This window comes from Lolium perenne, chromosome 7 (genome assembly GCF_019359855.2).
Source record: "Lolium perenne isolate Kyuss_39 chromosome 7, Kyuss_2.0, whole genome shotgun sequence".
Taxonomy (NCBI): Eukaryota; Viridiplantae; Streptophyta; class Magnoliopsida; order Poales; family Poaceae; genus Lolium; species Lolium perenne.
Window position 1 is genome coordinate 235,968,142 of NC_067250.2, and position 17,810 is coordinate 235,985,951.

Below are 17,810 nucleotides of genomic sequence, written 5' to 3' on the forward strand. Positions count from 1 at the left end.
GTCCGGCGGAGCTTCGCTAAGCAATGCGGGCAATATGGAGTGGAGGAGCTTGGCTAGGTTTTGGGAGGGGGTGGCCGGCCACTCTATGGGGGGCGGCCAGCTTATGGTCTTGGGGAGGACGTCCCCCTCACTTGGCCCAACATTATATAGGTGGATCCCAAGTGTTGGTGTCAAAGTCTTCGAATAAGACCCGAAACCAAAACCTTCCATAGGAGGGGAAACCTAGCCCAACTAGGACTCCCACCCAAATGTGGGATTCCCACCTCCCATGTGGGGGGTGGCCGGCCCCCTATGGTGGAGTCCACTTGGGACTCCACCCCATCTAGGGCTGGCCGTCCATGGAGGTGGAGTCCCTTGTGGACTCCACCTTCCTTGGTGGTTTCTTCCGGACTTTTCTAGAACCTTCTAGAACCTTCCATAGAACCTTCCGCGACATTTTATTTCACATAAAATGACATCCTATATATGAATCTTATTCTCCGGACCATTCCGGAACTCCTCGTGATGTCCGGGATCTCATCCGGGACTCAGAACAAATATTCGAACTCCATTCCATAATTCAAGTGCTACCATTTCAACATCCAACTTTAAGTGTGTCACCCTACGGTTCGAGAACTATGCGGACATGGTTGAGTACTCACTCCGACCAATAACCAATAGCGGGATCTGGAGATCCATAATGGCTCCCACATATTCAACGATGACTTTAGTGATCGAATGAACCATACACATATATTACCAATTCCCTTTGTCTCGCGATATTTTACTTGTCCGAGGTTTGATCTTCGGTATCACTCTATACCTTGTTCAACCTCGTCTCCTGACAAGTACTCTTTACTCGTACCGTGGTATGTGGTCTCTTATGAACTCATTCATATGCTTGCAAGACATTAGACGACATTCCACCGAGAGGGCCCAGAGTATATCTATCCGTCATCGGGATGGACAAATCCCACTGTTGATCCATATGCCTCAACTCATACTTTCCGGATACTTAATCCCACCTTTATAGCCACCCATTTACGCAGTGGTGTTTGGTGTAATCAAAGTACCTTTCCGGTATAAGTGATTTACATGATCTCATGGTCATAAGGACTAGGTAACTATGTATCGAAAGCTTATAGCAAATAACTTAATGACGAGATCTTATGCTACGCTTAATTGGGTGTGTCCATTATATCATTCACACAATGACATAACCTTGTTATTAATAACATCCAATGTTCATGATTATGAAACTAATCATCCATTAATCAACAAGCTAGTTTAAGAGGCATACTAGGGACTTCTTGTTTGTCTACATATCACACATGTACTAATGTTTCGGTTAATACAATTCTAGCATGATATATAAACATTTATCATAAACATAAAGATATAAATAATAACCACTTTATTATTGCCTCTAGGGCATATCTCCTTCACGACCTGCCTCTCCGGCGCAGAACCACGCCAGTTGATGACCCACAAGTATAGGGGATCGCAGCAGTCTTCGCGGGTAGTAAAACCCAATTTATTGATTCGACACAAGGGGAGACAAAGAATACTTGAAAGCCTTAACAGCGGAGTTGTCAATTCACCTGCACCTGGAAACAGACTTGCTCGCAAGAGTTTATCAGTAGTAACAGTTTTATAGCAGTAGCAGTAGTGAAATAACAGCAGCAGAGTAACAAAGACAGCAGCAGTGATTATAGTAAACAGCAGGATTAAAATATTGTAGGCACGGGGACGGATGAACGGGCGTTGCATGGATGAGAGAAACTCATGTAACAATCAAGCAGGGCATTTACAGATAATAATAAAACGGTGTCTAAGTACAAAGCAATCAATAGGCATGTGTTCCAATTATAGTCGTACGTGCTCGCAATGAGAAACTTGCACAACATCTTTTGTCCTACCAGCCGGTGGCAGCCGGGCCTCAAGGGAATCTACTGGATATTAAGGTACTCCTTTTAATAGAGTACCGGAGCAAAGCATTAACACTCCGTGAACACATGTGATCCTCACATCACTACCATCCCCTCCGGTTGTCCCGATTTCTGTCACTTCGGGGCCATTGGTTCCGGACAGCGACATGTGTATACAACTTGCAGGTAAGACCATAAACAATGAATATCATGATGAAATAATAACATGTTCAGATCTGAGATCATGGCACTCGGGCCCTAGTGACAAGAATTAAGCATAACAAGTTGCAACAATATCATCAAAGTACCAAATACGGACACTAGGCACTATGCCCTAACAATCCTATACTATTACATGACCAATCTCATCCAATCCCTACCATCCCCTTCAGCCTACAGCGGGGGAATTACTCACACATGGATGGGGGAAACATGGCTGGTCGATGGAGAGGCGTCGGTGGTGATGGTGGCGATGATCTCCTCCAATTCCCCGTCCCGGCGGAGTGCCAGAACGGAGACTTCTGGCTCCCGAGACGGAGTTTCGCGATGTGGCGGCGTTCTGGAGGGTTTCTGGCGACTTCGACTTCCTCCCGTGCGTTTTTAGGTCGAAGGCAATAAGTAGTCCGAAGGAGGGCGTCGGGGGCCAGCCGAGGCCACCACACACTAGGGCCGCGCGGGCCCCTCCTGGGCCGCGCCGGCCTAGTGTGTGGGGCCCTCGTGCCCCCACCTGGCTTGCCCTTCTGGCTCCGCCAATATTCTGGGAAAATAGGACCTTCTGCATAAATTACGAGGATTTTCCTGAAAGTTGGATTTCTGCACAAAAACGAGACACCAGAACAGTTCTGCTGAAAACAGCGTTAGTCCGTGTTAGTTGCATCCAAAATACACAAATTAGAGGCAAAACAATAGCAAAAGTGTTCGGGAAAGTAGATACGTTTTGGACGTATCAACTCCCCCCAAGCTTAGCTTATTGCTTGTCCTCAAGCAATTCAGTTAACAACTGAGCGATAAAAGAACTTTCACGAACACATTTGTTCATATGATGTAAATATTCTCATGCTATGGCTAATACTTAGGCAGTTCATAATAAGATACATGCAAATAAGATCATCTAATAGCTATGTCAATCATGGAAAGGTACCAACAATTAATAATAAGCATCATGAATCATGTATATAAGCAGGATTGCAATGTTCATAAAAGAGTATGATAGAGTGGTATCTCGCTTGCCCATATTTGATCAGCAAAACATAAATGCTCAGGCACCTCTGAAGTTCATAGAAAGACTAGAAATAGTGATTGTCAAAGATAAAAGCATCAAAGTTATACCACAGTCAATCATATTTTGAGACAAGCATATTACACTAAGAAAGACAGTTGTGCTCTCAAGAAAGTACTCAAAGAAAGGATGGAGACTCAATGTAAAAGTAAAAGATTGACCCTTCGCAGAGGGAAGCAGGGATTAACATGCGCTAGAGCTTTTCATTTTTATAAAGACAGAAGTAAAATGGTTTTGAGAGGTGTTTGTTGTTGTCAACGAATGGTAATGGGCACTCTAACTACCTCATCAACCGGACTTTCAAGAGCGGCTCCCATGAAATTTTATTTTTGGGTGGCACTCCTTCCAACCTTGCTTTCACAAACCATGGCTAACCGAATCCTCGGGTGCCTGCCAACAATCTCATACCATGAAGGAGTGCCTTTTTATTTTAGTTTTATTTAGATGACACTCCTCCCCACCTTTGCTTTCTCAAGCCATGGCTAACCGAATCCTCGGGTGCCTGCCAACCATCTCATACCATGGAGGAGTGTCTATTTGTAAATTTATGAAAGTTAGTTAATTGGGGCTGGGAACCCCGTTGCCAGCTCTTTTTGCAAATTTATTGGATAAGTGGATGTGCCACTAGTCCATTGGTGAAAGTCCGTCCGGAGTAAATGACAAGATCGAAAGATAAACACCACATACTTCCTCATGAGCTATAAAACGTTAACACAAATTGAGAAGCATTTTGAAGGGTTTTAAAGGTAGCACATGAGAATTTACTTGGAATGGTTTGAAATGCCATGCATAGGTATTTATGGTGGACACTCTGGAATAACTTGGTTTTCATGTGTTTGGAGGCACGAGCAGTGTTCCCACAAGTACAAGTGAAGGCTAGCAAAAGACTAGGGAGCGACAAATCAAGAGAGCAAGAATCGTCATAATCATGCTTGCGGCAAAATAAATTAACAGAGGCATAAAAGTGATACAAGGACTCTGAAGCAATGTAAATCATTGAGGCTTAATTGACTTTTGTTCAGTCATATGCATGCGTGAGCATGTGCCAAGTTAATTCAAACGAATTATTCAGAGGAGGATACCACAATATCATATCTATTTATGAATAAAACAATGCAAGCAAACATCCATGACATGCTACTCATATTAATAAATTGGAGCTTAACATGAGAGATCATGAACTACTAGACTTTCTTAAGTGACATATACCTCACATGAACCAACCAAGCATGCTCACATGGATGAGTATATGTACAAAAATGAAAACAAATAGAGTTCATACCAGCCTCTCACCACAATCAGATTGTCGTAGATCGTCATTATTGTCTTTTCACTTGTGTAGCTTGAATGATATGGAATGAAAACCACGCTCCAGCCACCGAAGACCATTGAACTCATAAAGAACTTTACAAAACCAAAGAAGAACAGCAAATATTTTTGGTGTTTTCGAATTTGAAACAAGAACAAAAGGAAACAAGCAAACAAAGCAAAATCTTTTTGGATTTTCTTATAGCATACCAACGATAGCAAATAAAGCAAAATAAAAGCAAGAAACTAAAATAACAAATGGTAAAGAGAAACAACAGAAATATTTTTGGTCTTTTTGTGTTTTAGGAAAGAAACAAAACAAAAACAAGAGAATGAAGACTAGAAGAAACACATAAAAGCAGGATGACAGAAATCTGCCAAAACCTGACAGCAGTACAGAAATCGATTTTTACAAAAATCTTCCATTGCTCAGATCGAAAAGTGTTCAACTAATGAAAGTTAGATAAAAACCTAGGGAACATGCACAAAAATTGGAAGCTCAAAATAACGTTCTGGCTGTGCTCACGAATTTTTCTAGTAACAGTCCAGAATCTGTTTTCAGGCAGCACCTCCCCAAATATCATCTTCCTCTCATTAGAAAACCACTCAAAGAAACTAAACAAGTATGTACAAGTATCCAGCAACCATAATATGCAAAGAATGAGTGATGCCGGTATACCTCCCCCCAAGCTTAGGCTTTTGCCTAAGTGGAGATCAATCCCATGGTGCCCATGAAGTAGCACCTTCGTAGTACGACGAAGATGGATCATATTCCGGGTATGTGCTGGAAGAAGCACCCGGATACGTGACGGTGTAGTTATAAGAGGGCTCGGCATCCTCGGAGTCATGCTGCTGGTGGAAGCCTTGTATCTTCAATTGCTCATCCACCTCCTCCTTAGAGCGCGACCATGGTTTCCTGTCAATACTGAACAAATCTGGCTGCGGCAAAAGGATTTCCCTTTCTTCCCCATCAGCAAACAATATTCTATAGACAATGTTATCTAAACTAGAGTCGGCCGTAACAAATTGGTGACTCTTCATAGCAGCAATATCGAGCCTCACAGGGGTTATTTTTACATCAGTAGGGTCAAGAGGAAGCTCTAAATATGCTAAAATGCGCGAAGCAATAATTCCTCCAAATATAGGCCCCTTGTTAGACAAGCGGCGAGCAACAAGAGCACCAAGATGATAAGGTGTGTCCCCAGTCAGTGCAGCAATTAAGAAACCAAGGTGATAGCTAGATATGTTACTAGTGTTCTCCCTACCAAGGATGCTAGTGCCAATGTAATAAGCAAAATACTTAATGGCGGGGAGTTGAATGTTTCTTATCTTGCCGCGCTGAATGGTGCGACAGTCATCATTGGTGATCCCTCGATAGAGCTCCAGCAATTCCTTGGGGTTGTCCTCGATCCTCCTTGCTGTACCTACAGGGACAATACCAAATGCAGCACAAATTTTTTCCAACTTCATAGTAATAGGTTTACCATAGATCTTGAATGAAACTGCCGGGTGAAAGTGCTTATTGTTGAACTTGAAGCTCTCCACAAAGATTTTAGTGAGCGTGTAGTATTGCTCACTCTCATCTCCCACATAGGTGGTTAAACCTGCCTTACCGACAAGGGTCAAGAAATCCTCCAACAAACCTGCATTTCTCAAAAAGTTATAACATGGGAAGGATGAAGCATTAGGGACTCCATTGTCCTCCTCGTGTGCGAAGCTTGGTGCGATGAGATCCTCATTGTAGGATTGCCTGAATCGGGTGGATGACCTCGAGGGCCTCCCCGTGCTTGTTGTCTCCCCTTGGAACACTTCTCCAAAGTTAAAGTTGTCCATCCCCTTTTCTGAAATTTTTCAACAAACAATATAAAATCTGTTTTGGTGACATATAATTGAGGGAAACTACCATAGGAACTTGCTAGAGTACTAATCATGCATCAAAACTAGTTTCTATCATTTAGAACAAGCATGCAAGCTCACTAAACATGTTACCTACAGCAGCAAAATATTCAAGATATACTCCACCAAATAAAATTCTACTTGGATAATTGAAGGAGTCACATACCGGAGAGCAAATGTGCCAAATTTCAGACAGAAATCTGGGTTGAGCAAAGAGATCGAGAAATCTGGAGCTCTTGAGCAAAAACGCGAGTGAGAGGAACCTGGTGCGAGTTTTTTCGGGAGAGAAAAGAAAGTGGGAGGAAGGGATGATGAAGTGGGGCAAAGGGGGACCCACACACCAGGGTGGCGCGCCCCCCTTGCTGGCCGCGCCGGCCTGTGGGGTGCCACCCTGGGGTGCCCCACTGGTCATCCCCAGGTGCTCCCAGGTGCCTCGTCGAAAAATAGGACCAACAGTATAATTTTTGTGAATTTTTGAAAACTTTGAAAAATGCACATTTCTGGGTATTAAGTTTATTATTACTGGCTAGGAAATTTTTTGAAATCTCTAACTAACTAAGGAACTTTACAAAACAAGAGTGCTACAGCAAGTAGAACAAGTGGAGGAAGAAAGAGATGTTGTTTACCTCCTCTATGCATATAAAAAGTATTTGTTAACAAGGTTGATCAAGTCTTGCCACCAAATAAATTTTACATAGCATAAGAAGAAATAAACCTCAAATCAATCATGTTACCTTGAATTGTATTGATATGGATCCAATCACAAGAGTTTGATATTCTTCTTTAGGCTCATATATAGGACAATCGATAGTTCCAACTTTGATAGTTCTCACATTTGAAATTGTATTAACTCCACATGCTTTCTCAATCCTCTTGGGAAAATAAACGGTATGCTCCTTGTCATCAACATTGAAAGTAACTTTTCCTTTATTGCAATCAATAACAGCCCCTGCGGTGTTAAGAAAAGGTCTCCCAAGAATAATAGACATATTATCATCTTCAGGCATTTCCAACACAACAAAATCAGTTAATATCAAGCAGTGATTAGTAACTTGAACAGGAACATCCTCACATATACCAACAGGAATAGCAGTAGATTTATCAGCCATTTGCAAAGATATATCAGTAGGTATCAACTTATCTAAATAAAGTCTCTTATAAAGAGAAAAAGGCATAACACTAACACCGGCTCCCAAGTCACATAGAGCAGTTTTAACATAATTATTCTTAATAGAACAAGGAATAGTCGGAATACCTGGGTCGCCAAGCTTCTTTGGAACCTTACCATTGAAAGAGTAATTAGCAAGCATAGTGGAAATCTCCTCATTAGGAATTTTCCTTTTGTTAGTGACAATATCTTTCATATACTTTGAATAAGGAGGCAATTTAATAGCATCAGTCAAAGAGATTTGCAAGAATAAAGGTTTCATCCAATCACAAAATTTATTATAGTGTTCCTCTTCCTTTGATTTTAGTTTCTTAGCAGGAAAAGGCATTTGCTTTTGAACCCAAGGTTCCCTTTCATTACCATGTTTCTTAGCAATAAAATCTTCTTTAGTATACTTTTTTATTTTTAGCATGCTTTTCAGGTTCTTCTTCAACCTCTTCTTTATCAGGAGTATCATTCTTATCATTATCTTTATCATGTTCATTACCACTTTCAGTTTCAGCATCAGAAATAGAAATACTATTAGGATCATTAACAGGTTCAGAGGATTCTACAACATTCTTATGTTTCTTTTTCTTTTTCTTAGATGGACCACTAGTTTTAGTTCGTTGAGAATCTTGTTCAACTCTTTTGGGATGTCCTTCAGGATATAGTGGATCATGGGTAGAAACACCACCTCTAGTTGTTACTTCATAAGCATGATTTTCTTTAGAATTATTTCCCAACAAGTCATTTTGCACTTTAGTGATTTGAACAATTTGAGTTTGAACCATATGAAAATGTTTAACAAGCATCTTAACATCATTGGAGGTTCTCTCCACAATACCATGCAATTCACTAATAGCTCGAGAATTTTCCATTAAATGATTCTCTATTCTCATATTAAAATTATTTTGCTTCACAATATAATTATCAAACTCATCTAGGCATTGTGCATGAGGTTTCGAATACGGAATATCTTCCCTAGTAAAGCGTTGAAGAGAGTGTACCTCAATCATGGATGAAGGGGGAGTTATCTTACATAAATCTTCTATAGGAGGTAAATTCTTCACATCTTCAGGTTTAATACCCTTCTCCTTAAGAGACTTCTTGGCTTCCCTCATATCTTCATCATTTAATTTAATCATACCCCTCTTCTTCAATATCGGTGTCGGGGTTGGTTCAGGTGTAGTCCAATCATCATGATTCCGGCCTATTTTAGCCAATAATTCTTCAGCGTCGTCTGGAGTTCTTTTCCTGAAAACACAACCAGCACAACTATCCAGGTATGCCCTAGACTCAATGGTTAGTCCACTATAAAATATATCAAGTAAATCATGCTTTTCCAAATCATGTTCAGGCCGAGCTCTAATAAGAGAGCAAAATCTCGCCCAAGCTTCAGGCAATTTCTCTCCATCTTCCTGGTCAAAATTATAAATTCTCTGCAAAGCAATATGTTGAGCACTAGCAGGAAAGTATTTCCGGAAGAAAACATCAAGCAATTCTTTTGGACTTTTAATAGAATCAGGTGGCAAACTATTATACCAAGTTTTAGCGTCATCCTTTAATGAGAACTAGCAGGTGTACCCGCGCGCGCATTCGCGCGGCTAGAATTGAATTATTTTAAGAATATATGTTGTTGATTTACATTTGACTCATGATTTGTCTTTTCATCTTTATGGTTATTAGATTTCTATCTTTTTCTTCCCACAGAAAAATCATTTTCAGTTAACATTGTACATGTTTTTTTTTATGAAAACATAGAAAACCAATTAATTTCACAATTTAAAGAGAAAAATGAGTACCATAAGAAAGTAGTCTCTAAAAATAATTGCATATTATAAAAATATATTCTTATACATGAAAGTAGTCTCTGAAAATAATAGTTTGTATTATCACGTGCTTTGCATCTCTGGATTTAAAGAAAGCAGAGATGTAGATAGAATACATCATTCAATATTAAATCCAATCTATAATGTAGTTTGCATACAGTCTTCCTGGCTATAAACATTAACATATATGGATGCCCTACTTTCCATCCCAACATCTTAAATCCTTTTCTGTTTCCTACCCTTGATTATACTATATTTAGTTAACCTGGCTAAATACTTGCTTTGAACCATCTTGAAATGGCGTGCATATATTCTTCCAATTGCATAGTCTTTTTTATCGTTTCCCCCACTTCTTCTTCAACTTCCAGAATTTTTTTGTAGGATCCATAGTTCAATCTTTTTCATAGTTTGCGCATTTGGTTGAATACATCATTCAGTAATCAATCGAATCAACATAGTATTGCATTGCAATACTGGCATTTCTATGCTTGCTTCCTGAATTACTATATCACACTATTAGAAGTTTGAGTTAGTTTTGTTGTTTGAGGCTACAATATTACTTCCAAGTTAATTCTCGCTGCCATCTCTTCTTTCCTTTTGCCATCTGTTCCTTTCTCTTCAAGTAGCATCCATCCTTTTTGTCTTTCATGTTCCTTGTGCATTGCATATATTTCTCTGTTTTTGTTAGTGATTTTGCTTGAGAAGAAATAGAAAGGTTGTAGTTGTCAATTGATAATGCACATGTGAAGATTGTATCTAAAATAAGGGAGTTTTCAATTGCAATTACCTTGATGATTCAATTGAGAAGCAGCTCTGAAGGTTAGGCGTGACTTTGATGTTCATGTCTCTACTTGGTGACTTGGATTTTTGTTGGCGTGCGCGGCACATGAATCTCCATCAAAATTTGGATCTTCGACGGTGTGATGGCAGGAATCTTCGCCCAGCATGATGACCTGGATATTCACCACTGAATAGAATATTAACTAAATCTATCGAAGATTTCCGGATAAATTATATACAAAGAGGTCGTTTTATACAAAGATATAGGAATAATTAACTTACTGATCTTTCCCCCCAAATTCCTGTTTAATGATCTGATATGATGTGTTTCCTTCATGGCATGGATGGCTCTCAAACTGTCCACCCTTTTTTTTGTCCACGTGGAGGAAGCAGTCGGACGTGCGGTGTATCATTCATGGCCACCATGATCAAAGGAAACAAAACAATATTGCTTTTTTCGTAGCTGAGGAGCGACGTAAATATATCAATCTGTGATTGGGAAGTTCTGAGCACTTACCTGAGGATGGTCTGTTTAACATCAGGGCAGAGTGCCAGGAACCGTGCAGGGCTAATGCAGTTAAACTTAAAAGTCTAATCTAATTGCCTCCGCTCATTTATACAACCGTAGGAAAGGAGGGGCATTGGTACAAAATCTGATGCATACAATTCGTTGGCAAGAGAAAACAAAAGCAGCACAATTATACAGTAATAATACCAGGATCAGTCTTGACGCATGCGCACAAAGATTCATCTCTCCACACCTCTAGCCCAAATACCCACATTTTCATATAATGAGGCTCTCAGCTGACATGGGTGCAAAATAATTTTAGTTTAGATGCATAAAAGTCTACAAAATACATAATTTCAATCTTAATAAGTAGAAAAACTTTTCTGTAATGAGTCTACTTATCTAAAATCTATATATGGCTTTAGCATCATACACGCTAATTAAGTCGCATGGGCAACCAGGCAGTAGGGCCACGTAGAAAACAAATTGCTAGATGTTGCCTACAGAACATATGCCACCATGGGTATAAAACCAAGAGCTATACGGTCGGTGGAGGCATGTGGTGACGCGAGATAATCAGCAGTACATTGAGCAGCTTCGTAAATATAGCGCGTTGCCTACCTAAGATATTATCAGACACTTGTGTTAGACGAATCTATTGGAGGCTTCTTAGGATGTAGCCCGATTGCCGGCCACTCGGCCCTGCTAGATCGGCATAGACATAGAAGACTGCTGGATATGAACGACTTGCAATCTAAATATATATATATATTTCTTCCCGAAATTTCGGCCGCCGCCAATGCACTGTATTTCCGTGTCTGCCGACTGAAGACTGGACGTTGTTGCTTTGACAGCTGATCTATTGAAAGTTTGAAACCCTCTCTGCTCATTCATCTTGATGCGGCGCAAGGCGATTGTCGCCGGAGAAGTTTGTAACTCACCGGTAGTGCTTCTGTTCCATACGGTGGGGACGGGATGGCTGCTGCATGCTAGATCCTTTGGCACCTTGTGTGTTCGTCAGCATCGTTGGCGCAAGGTTGCCGACGTTCCGTCGAGCTAGCTTCATCGGAGCGAGATAGAACTTGCTGCTTCGATAATCCGATCTCATCGATTCGAGGCGTTATGTTTGCCGGAGATGTTAATTACTACTTCATCTGCAGATCCGTATATGTAGTTTGTTTCTGGGTAGAGATAATGATGGATGAACCTGTTTTTCTAACTAACCTCTATTTTGGAGTTTCCAATACGTACGGTGCATAATCAGTTTTCTCAAGAGCCCACGCGCATATACATGGTTAGGTGCCAAGTCCATAGATCTCAACCATTCAGAATTTATGGCTTTAGATTGATAAATCTTCACCGTTGGTTGTTTGTTGTTTTAATAATATAATAGATAGATAGATGGAAAGATTTTAGCAACAAAGTAAGTACGCTTCTTAACATCATCAGAAAACAAGCTACTCGGAGTAGATAGATCAATCATGTGTTCAACAGCACTTTCTTTTTCAGTACCACAAAAGGGTGTTTTCTCAACAATAGCTATATGAGATAGATCAAGAGAAAAATCATAATCTTTATCCTTAATGTTTATAGGAGATGTGGCAAATTTAGGATCAGGAGACAGTTTATATCTAACAGCATGTTCTGCAAGCAACTTTTTAATTTTTCTTGCATCAGTAGTAGCATTGCATTTTTCAATAAAATCATCATCAAGTTCCACATAATCTTCATCAAGATCATCACTAGAATATTCAACAGACTCAGGTGAATTAACAGGTGTAGCAGCATTTTCATTAGGAGTTTCAGTATTTTCAATTTGTCTAGACCTAGCAATTGTAGCATCTAGAAAAGATCCTAACGAACCATCATTATCAAGCACAGCAGAAGCATCATCAAAATTATAAGAAGAGTTTTCAGATTCAGCAGAAGTACCAGCATTTGAAGCTTGTGGTGGTGAAACAAGTTTACTTATCACAGATGGTGAATCAAGAGCAGCAGAGGTACTAAGAGTTGTACCTTTTCTTGTAGTGGATGGTAATATGGCGACCTTAGTATCGCGAGGTTTACCCATGATGGAGAATTTGCAGCGAACAATACCAATCCAAGTGAACTTCCAAATAAAGCTATGCTCCCCGGCAACGGCGCCAGAAAACAGTCTTGATGACCCACAAGTATAGGGGATCGCAGCAGTCTTCGCGGGTAGTAAAACCCAATTTATTGATTCGACACAAGGGGAGACAAAGAATACTTGAAAGCCTTAACAGCGGAGTTGTCAATTCAGCTGCACCTGGAAACAGACTTGCTCGCAAGAGTTTATCAGTAGTAACAGTTTTATAGCAGTAGCAGTAGTGAAATAACAGCAGCAGAGTAACAAAGACAGCAGCAGTGATTATAGTAAACAGCAGGATTAAAATACTGTAGGCACGGGGACGGATGAACGGGCGTTGCATGGATGAGAGAAACTCATGTAACAATCAAGCAGGGCATTTGCAGATAATAATAAAACGGTGTCTAAGTACAAAGCAATCAATAGGCATGTGTTCCAATTATAGTCGTACGTGCTCGCAATGAGAAACTTGCACAACATCTTTTGTCCTACCAGCCGGTGGCAGCCGGGCCTCAAGGGAATCTACTGGATATTAAGGTACTCCTTTTAATAGAGTACCGGAGCAAAGCATTAACACTCCGTGAACACATGTGATCCTCACATCACTACCATCCCCTCCGATTGTCCCGATTTCTATCACTTCGGGGCCATTGGTTCCGGACAGCGACATGTGTATACAACTTGCAGGTAAGACCATAAACAATGAATATCATGATGAAATAATAACATGTTCAGATCTGAGATCATGGCAATCGGGCCCTATTGACAAGCATTAAGCATAACAAGTTGCAACAATATCATCAAAGTACCAATTACGGATACTAGGCACTATGCCCTAACAATCTTATACTATTACATGACCAATCTCATCCAATCCCTACCATCCCCTTCAGCCTACAGTGGGGGAATTACTCACACATGGATGGGGGAAACATGGCTGGTCGATGGAGAGGCGTCGGTGGTGATGGTGGCGATGATCTCCTCCAATTCCCCGTCCCGGCGGAGTGCCAGAACGGAGACTTCTGGCTCCCGAGACGGAGTTTCGCGATGTGGCGGCGTTCTGGAGGGTTTCTGGCGACTTCGACTTCCTCCCGTGCGTTTTTAGGTCGAAGCCAATAAGTAGTCCGAAGGAGGGCGTCGGGGGCGAACCGAGGCCACCACACACTAGGGCCGCGCGTGCCCTGATGCGTGTAGTTGACACGTCCGTTGGGAACCCCAAGAGGAAGGTGTGATGCACACAGCGGCAAGTTTCCCTCAGTAAGAAACCAAGGTTTAATCGAACCAGTAGGAGTCAAGAAGCACGTTGAAGGTTGATGGCGGCGGGATGTAGTGCGGCGCAACACCAGAGATTCCGGCGCCAACGTGGAACCTGCACAACACAACCAAAGTACTTTGCCCCAACGAAACAGTGAGGTTGTCAATCTCACCGGCTTGCTGTAACAAAGGATTAACCGTATAGTGTGGATGATGATTGTTTGCAGAAAACGGTAGAACAGTATTGCAGTAGATTGTATGCGATGTAAAGAATAGGACCGGGGTCCACAGTTCACTAGAGGTGTCTCTCCCATAAGATAAACAGCATGTTGGGTGAACAAATTACAGTTGGGCAATTGACAAATAGAGAGGGCATGACCATGCACATACATATTATGATGAGTACTGTGAGATTTAATTGGGCATTACGACAAAGTACATAGACCGCTATCAAGCATGCATCTATGCCTAAAAAGTCCACCTTCAGGTTATCATCCGAACCCCCTCCAGTATTAAGTTGAAAACAACAGACAATTGCATTAAGTATTGCGCGTAATGTAATCAGTAACTACATCCTCACCAATGTTTTATCCCTAGTGGCAACAGCACATCCATAATCTTAGAGATTTCTGTCACTTCCCCAGATTCACGGAGACATGAACCCACTATCGAGCATAAATACTCCCTCTTGGAGTTACAAGCATTTACTTGGCCAGAGCATCTACTAGTAACGGAGAGCATGCAAGATCATAAACAACACATAGATATAAATTGATAATCAACATAACAAGTATTCTCTATTCATCGGATCCCAACAAACACAACATATAGAATTACAGATAGATGATCTTGATCATGTTCGGCAGCTCACAAGACCCGACAATTAAGCACAATGGGGAGAAGACAACCATCTAGCTACTGCTATGGACCCATAGTCCAGGGGTAGACTACTCACTCATCACTCCGGAGGCGACCATGGCGGCGTAGAGTCCTCCGGGAGATGATTCCCCTCTCCGGCAGGGTGCCGGAGGCGATCTCCTGAATCCCCCGAGATGGGATTGGCGGCGACGGCGTCTCTGGAAGGTTTTCCGTATCGTGGCTCTCGGTACTGGGGGTTTCGCGACGAAGGCTTTAAGTAGGCGGAAGGGCAGGTCAGGGGGCCACACGAGGGCCCCACACCACAGGTCGGCGCGGCCAAGGGCCAGGCCACGCCGCCCTAGGGTTTGGCCGCCTCGTGGCCCCACTTCGTCTCCTCTTCGGTCTTCTGGAAGCTTCGTGGCAAAATAGGACCCTGGGCGTTGATTTCGTCCAATTCCGAGAATATTTCTTTACTAGGATTTCTGAAACCAAAAACAGCAGAAAACAGCAACTGGCACTTCGGCATCTTGTTAATAGGTTAGTTCCAGAAAATGCACGAATATGACATAAAGTGTGCATAAAACATGTAGATATCATCAATAATGTGGCATGGAACACAAGAAATTATCGATACGTCGGAGACGTATCAGCATCCCCAAGCTTAGTTCCGCTCGTCCCGGCGAGGTAAAACGATAACAAAGATAATTTCTGGAGTGACATGCCATCATAACCTTGATCATACTATTTGTAAACATATGTAATGAATGCAGCGATCAAAACAATGGTAATGACATGAGTAAACAAGTGAATCATAAAGCAAAGACTTTTCATGAATAGTACTTCAAGACAAGCATCAATAAGTCTTGCATAAGAGTTAACTCATAAAGCAATAAATCAAAGTAAAGGTATTGAAGCAACACAAAGGAAGATTAAGTTTCAGCGGTTGCTTTCAACTTGTAACATGTATATCTCATGGATAATTGTCAACATAGTGTAATATAATAAGTGCAATATGCAAGTATGTAGGAATCAATGCACAGTTCACACAAGTGTTTGCTTCTTGAGATGGAGAGAGATAGGTGAACTGACTCAACATAAAAGTAAAAAAGAATGGTCCTTCAAAGAGGAAAGCATCGATTGCTATATTTGTGCTAGAGCTTTTATTTTGAAAACATGAAACAATTTTGTCAACGGTAGTAATAAAGCATATGAGTTATGTAAATTATATCTTACAAGTTGCAAGCCTCATGCATAGTATACTAATAGTGCCCGCACCTTGTCCTAATTAGCTTGGACTACCGGATCATCGCAATACACATGTTTTAACCAAGTGTCACAATGGGTACCTCCATGCCGCCTGTACAAAGGTCTAAGGAGAAAGCTCGCATTTTGGATTTCTCGCTTTTGATTATTCTCAACTTAGACATCCATACCGGGACAACATGGACAACAGATAATGGACTCCTCTTTAATGCATAAGCATGTGGCAACAATTATTGTTCTCATATGAGATTGAGGATATATGTCCAAAACTGAAACTTCCACCATGAATCATGGCTTTAGTTAGCGGCCCAATGTTCTTCTCTAACAATATGCATGCTCCAACCATAAGGTGGTAGATCTCTCTTACTTCAGACAAGACGGACATGCATAGCAACTCACATGATTTTCAACAAAGAGTAGTTGATGGCGTCCCCAGTGAACATGGTTATCGCACAACAAGCAACTTAATAAGAGATAAAGTGCATAAGTACATATTCAATACCACAATAGTTTTTAAGCTATTTGTCCCATGAGCTATATATTGTAAAGGTGGAGAATAGAAATTTAAAGGTAGCACTCAAGCAATTTACTTTGGAATGGCGGAGAAATACCATGTAGTAGGTAGGTATGGTGGACACAAATGGCATAGTGGTTGGCTCAAGGATTTTGGATGCATGAGAAGTATTCCCTCTCGATACAAGGTTTAGGCTAGCAAGGTTATTTGAAACAAACACAAGGATGAACCGGTGCAGCAAAACTCACATAAAAGACATATTGAAAACATTATAAGACTCTACACCGTCTTCCTTGTTGTTCAAACTCAATACTAGAAATTATCTAGACTTTAGAGAGACCAAATATGCAAACCAAATTAGCAAGCTCTAGGTGTTTCTTCATTAATGGGTGCAAAGTATATGATGCAAGAGCTTAAACATGAGCACAACAATTGCCAAGTATCAAATTATTCAAGACATTTTAGAATTACTACATGTAGCATTTTCCAATTCCAACCATATAACAATTTAACGAAGAAGAAACTTCGCCATGAATATTATGAGTAGAGCCTAAGGACATACTTGTCCATATGCTACAGCGGAGCGTGTCTCTCTCCCACAAAGTGAATGCTAGGATCCATTTTATTCAAACAAAACAAAAACAAAAACAAACCGACGCTCCAAGAAAAGCACATAAGATGTGATGGAATAAAAATATAGTTTCAGGGGAGGAACCTGATAATGTTGTCGATGAAGAAGGGGATGCCTTGGGCATCCCCAAGCTTAGACGCTTGAGTCTTCTTAGAATATGCAGGGGTGAACCACCGGGGCATACCCAAGCTTAGAGCTTTCACTCTCCTTGATCATATTGCATCATACTCCTCTCTTGATCCTTGAAAACTTTCTCCACACCAAACTCGAAACAACTCATTAGAGGGTTAGTGGACAATAAAAATTAACATGTTCAGAGGTGACACAATCATTCTTAACACTTCTGGACATTGCATAAAGCTACTGGACATTAATGGATCAAAGAAATTCATCCAACATAGCAAAAGAGGCAATGCGAAATAAAAGGCAGAATCTGTCAAAACAGAACAGTTCGTATTGACGAATTTTATCGAGGCACCAGACTTGCTCAAATGAAAATGCTCAAATTGAATGAAAGTTGCGTACA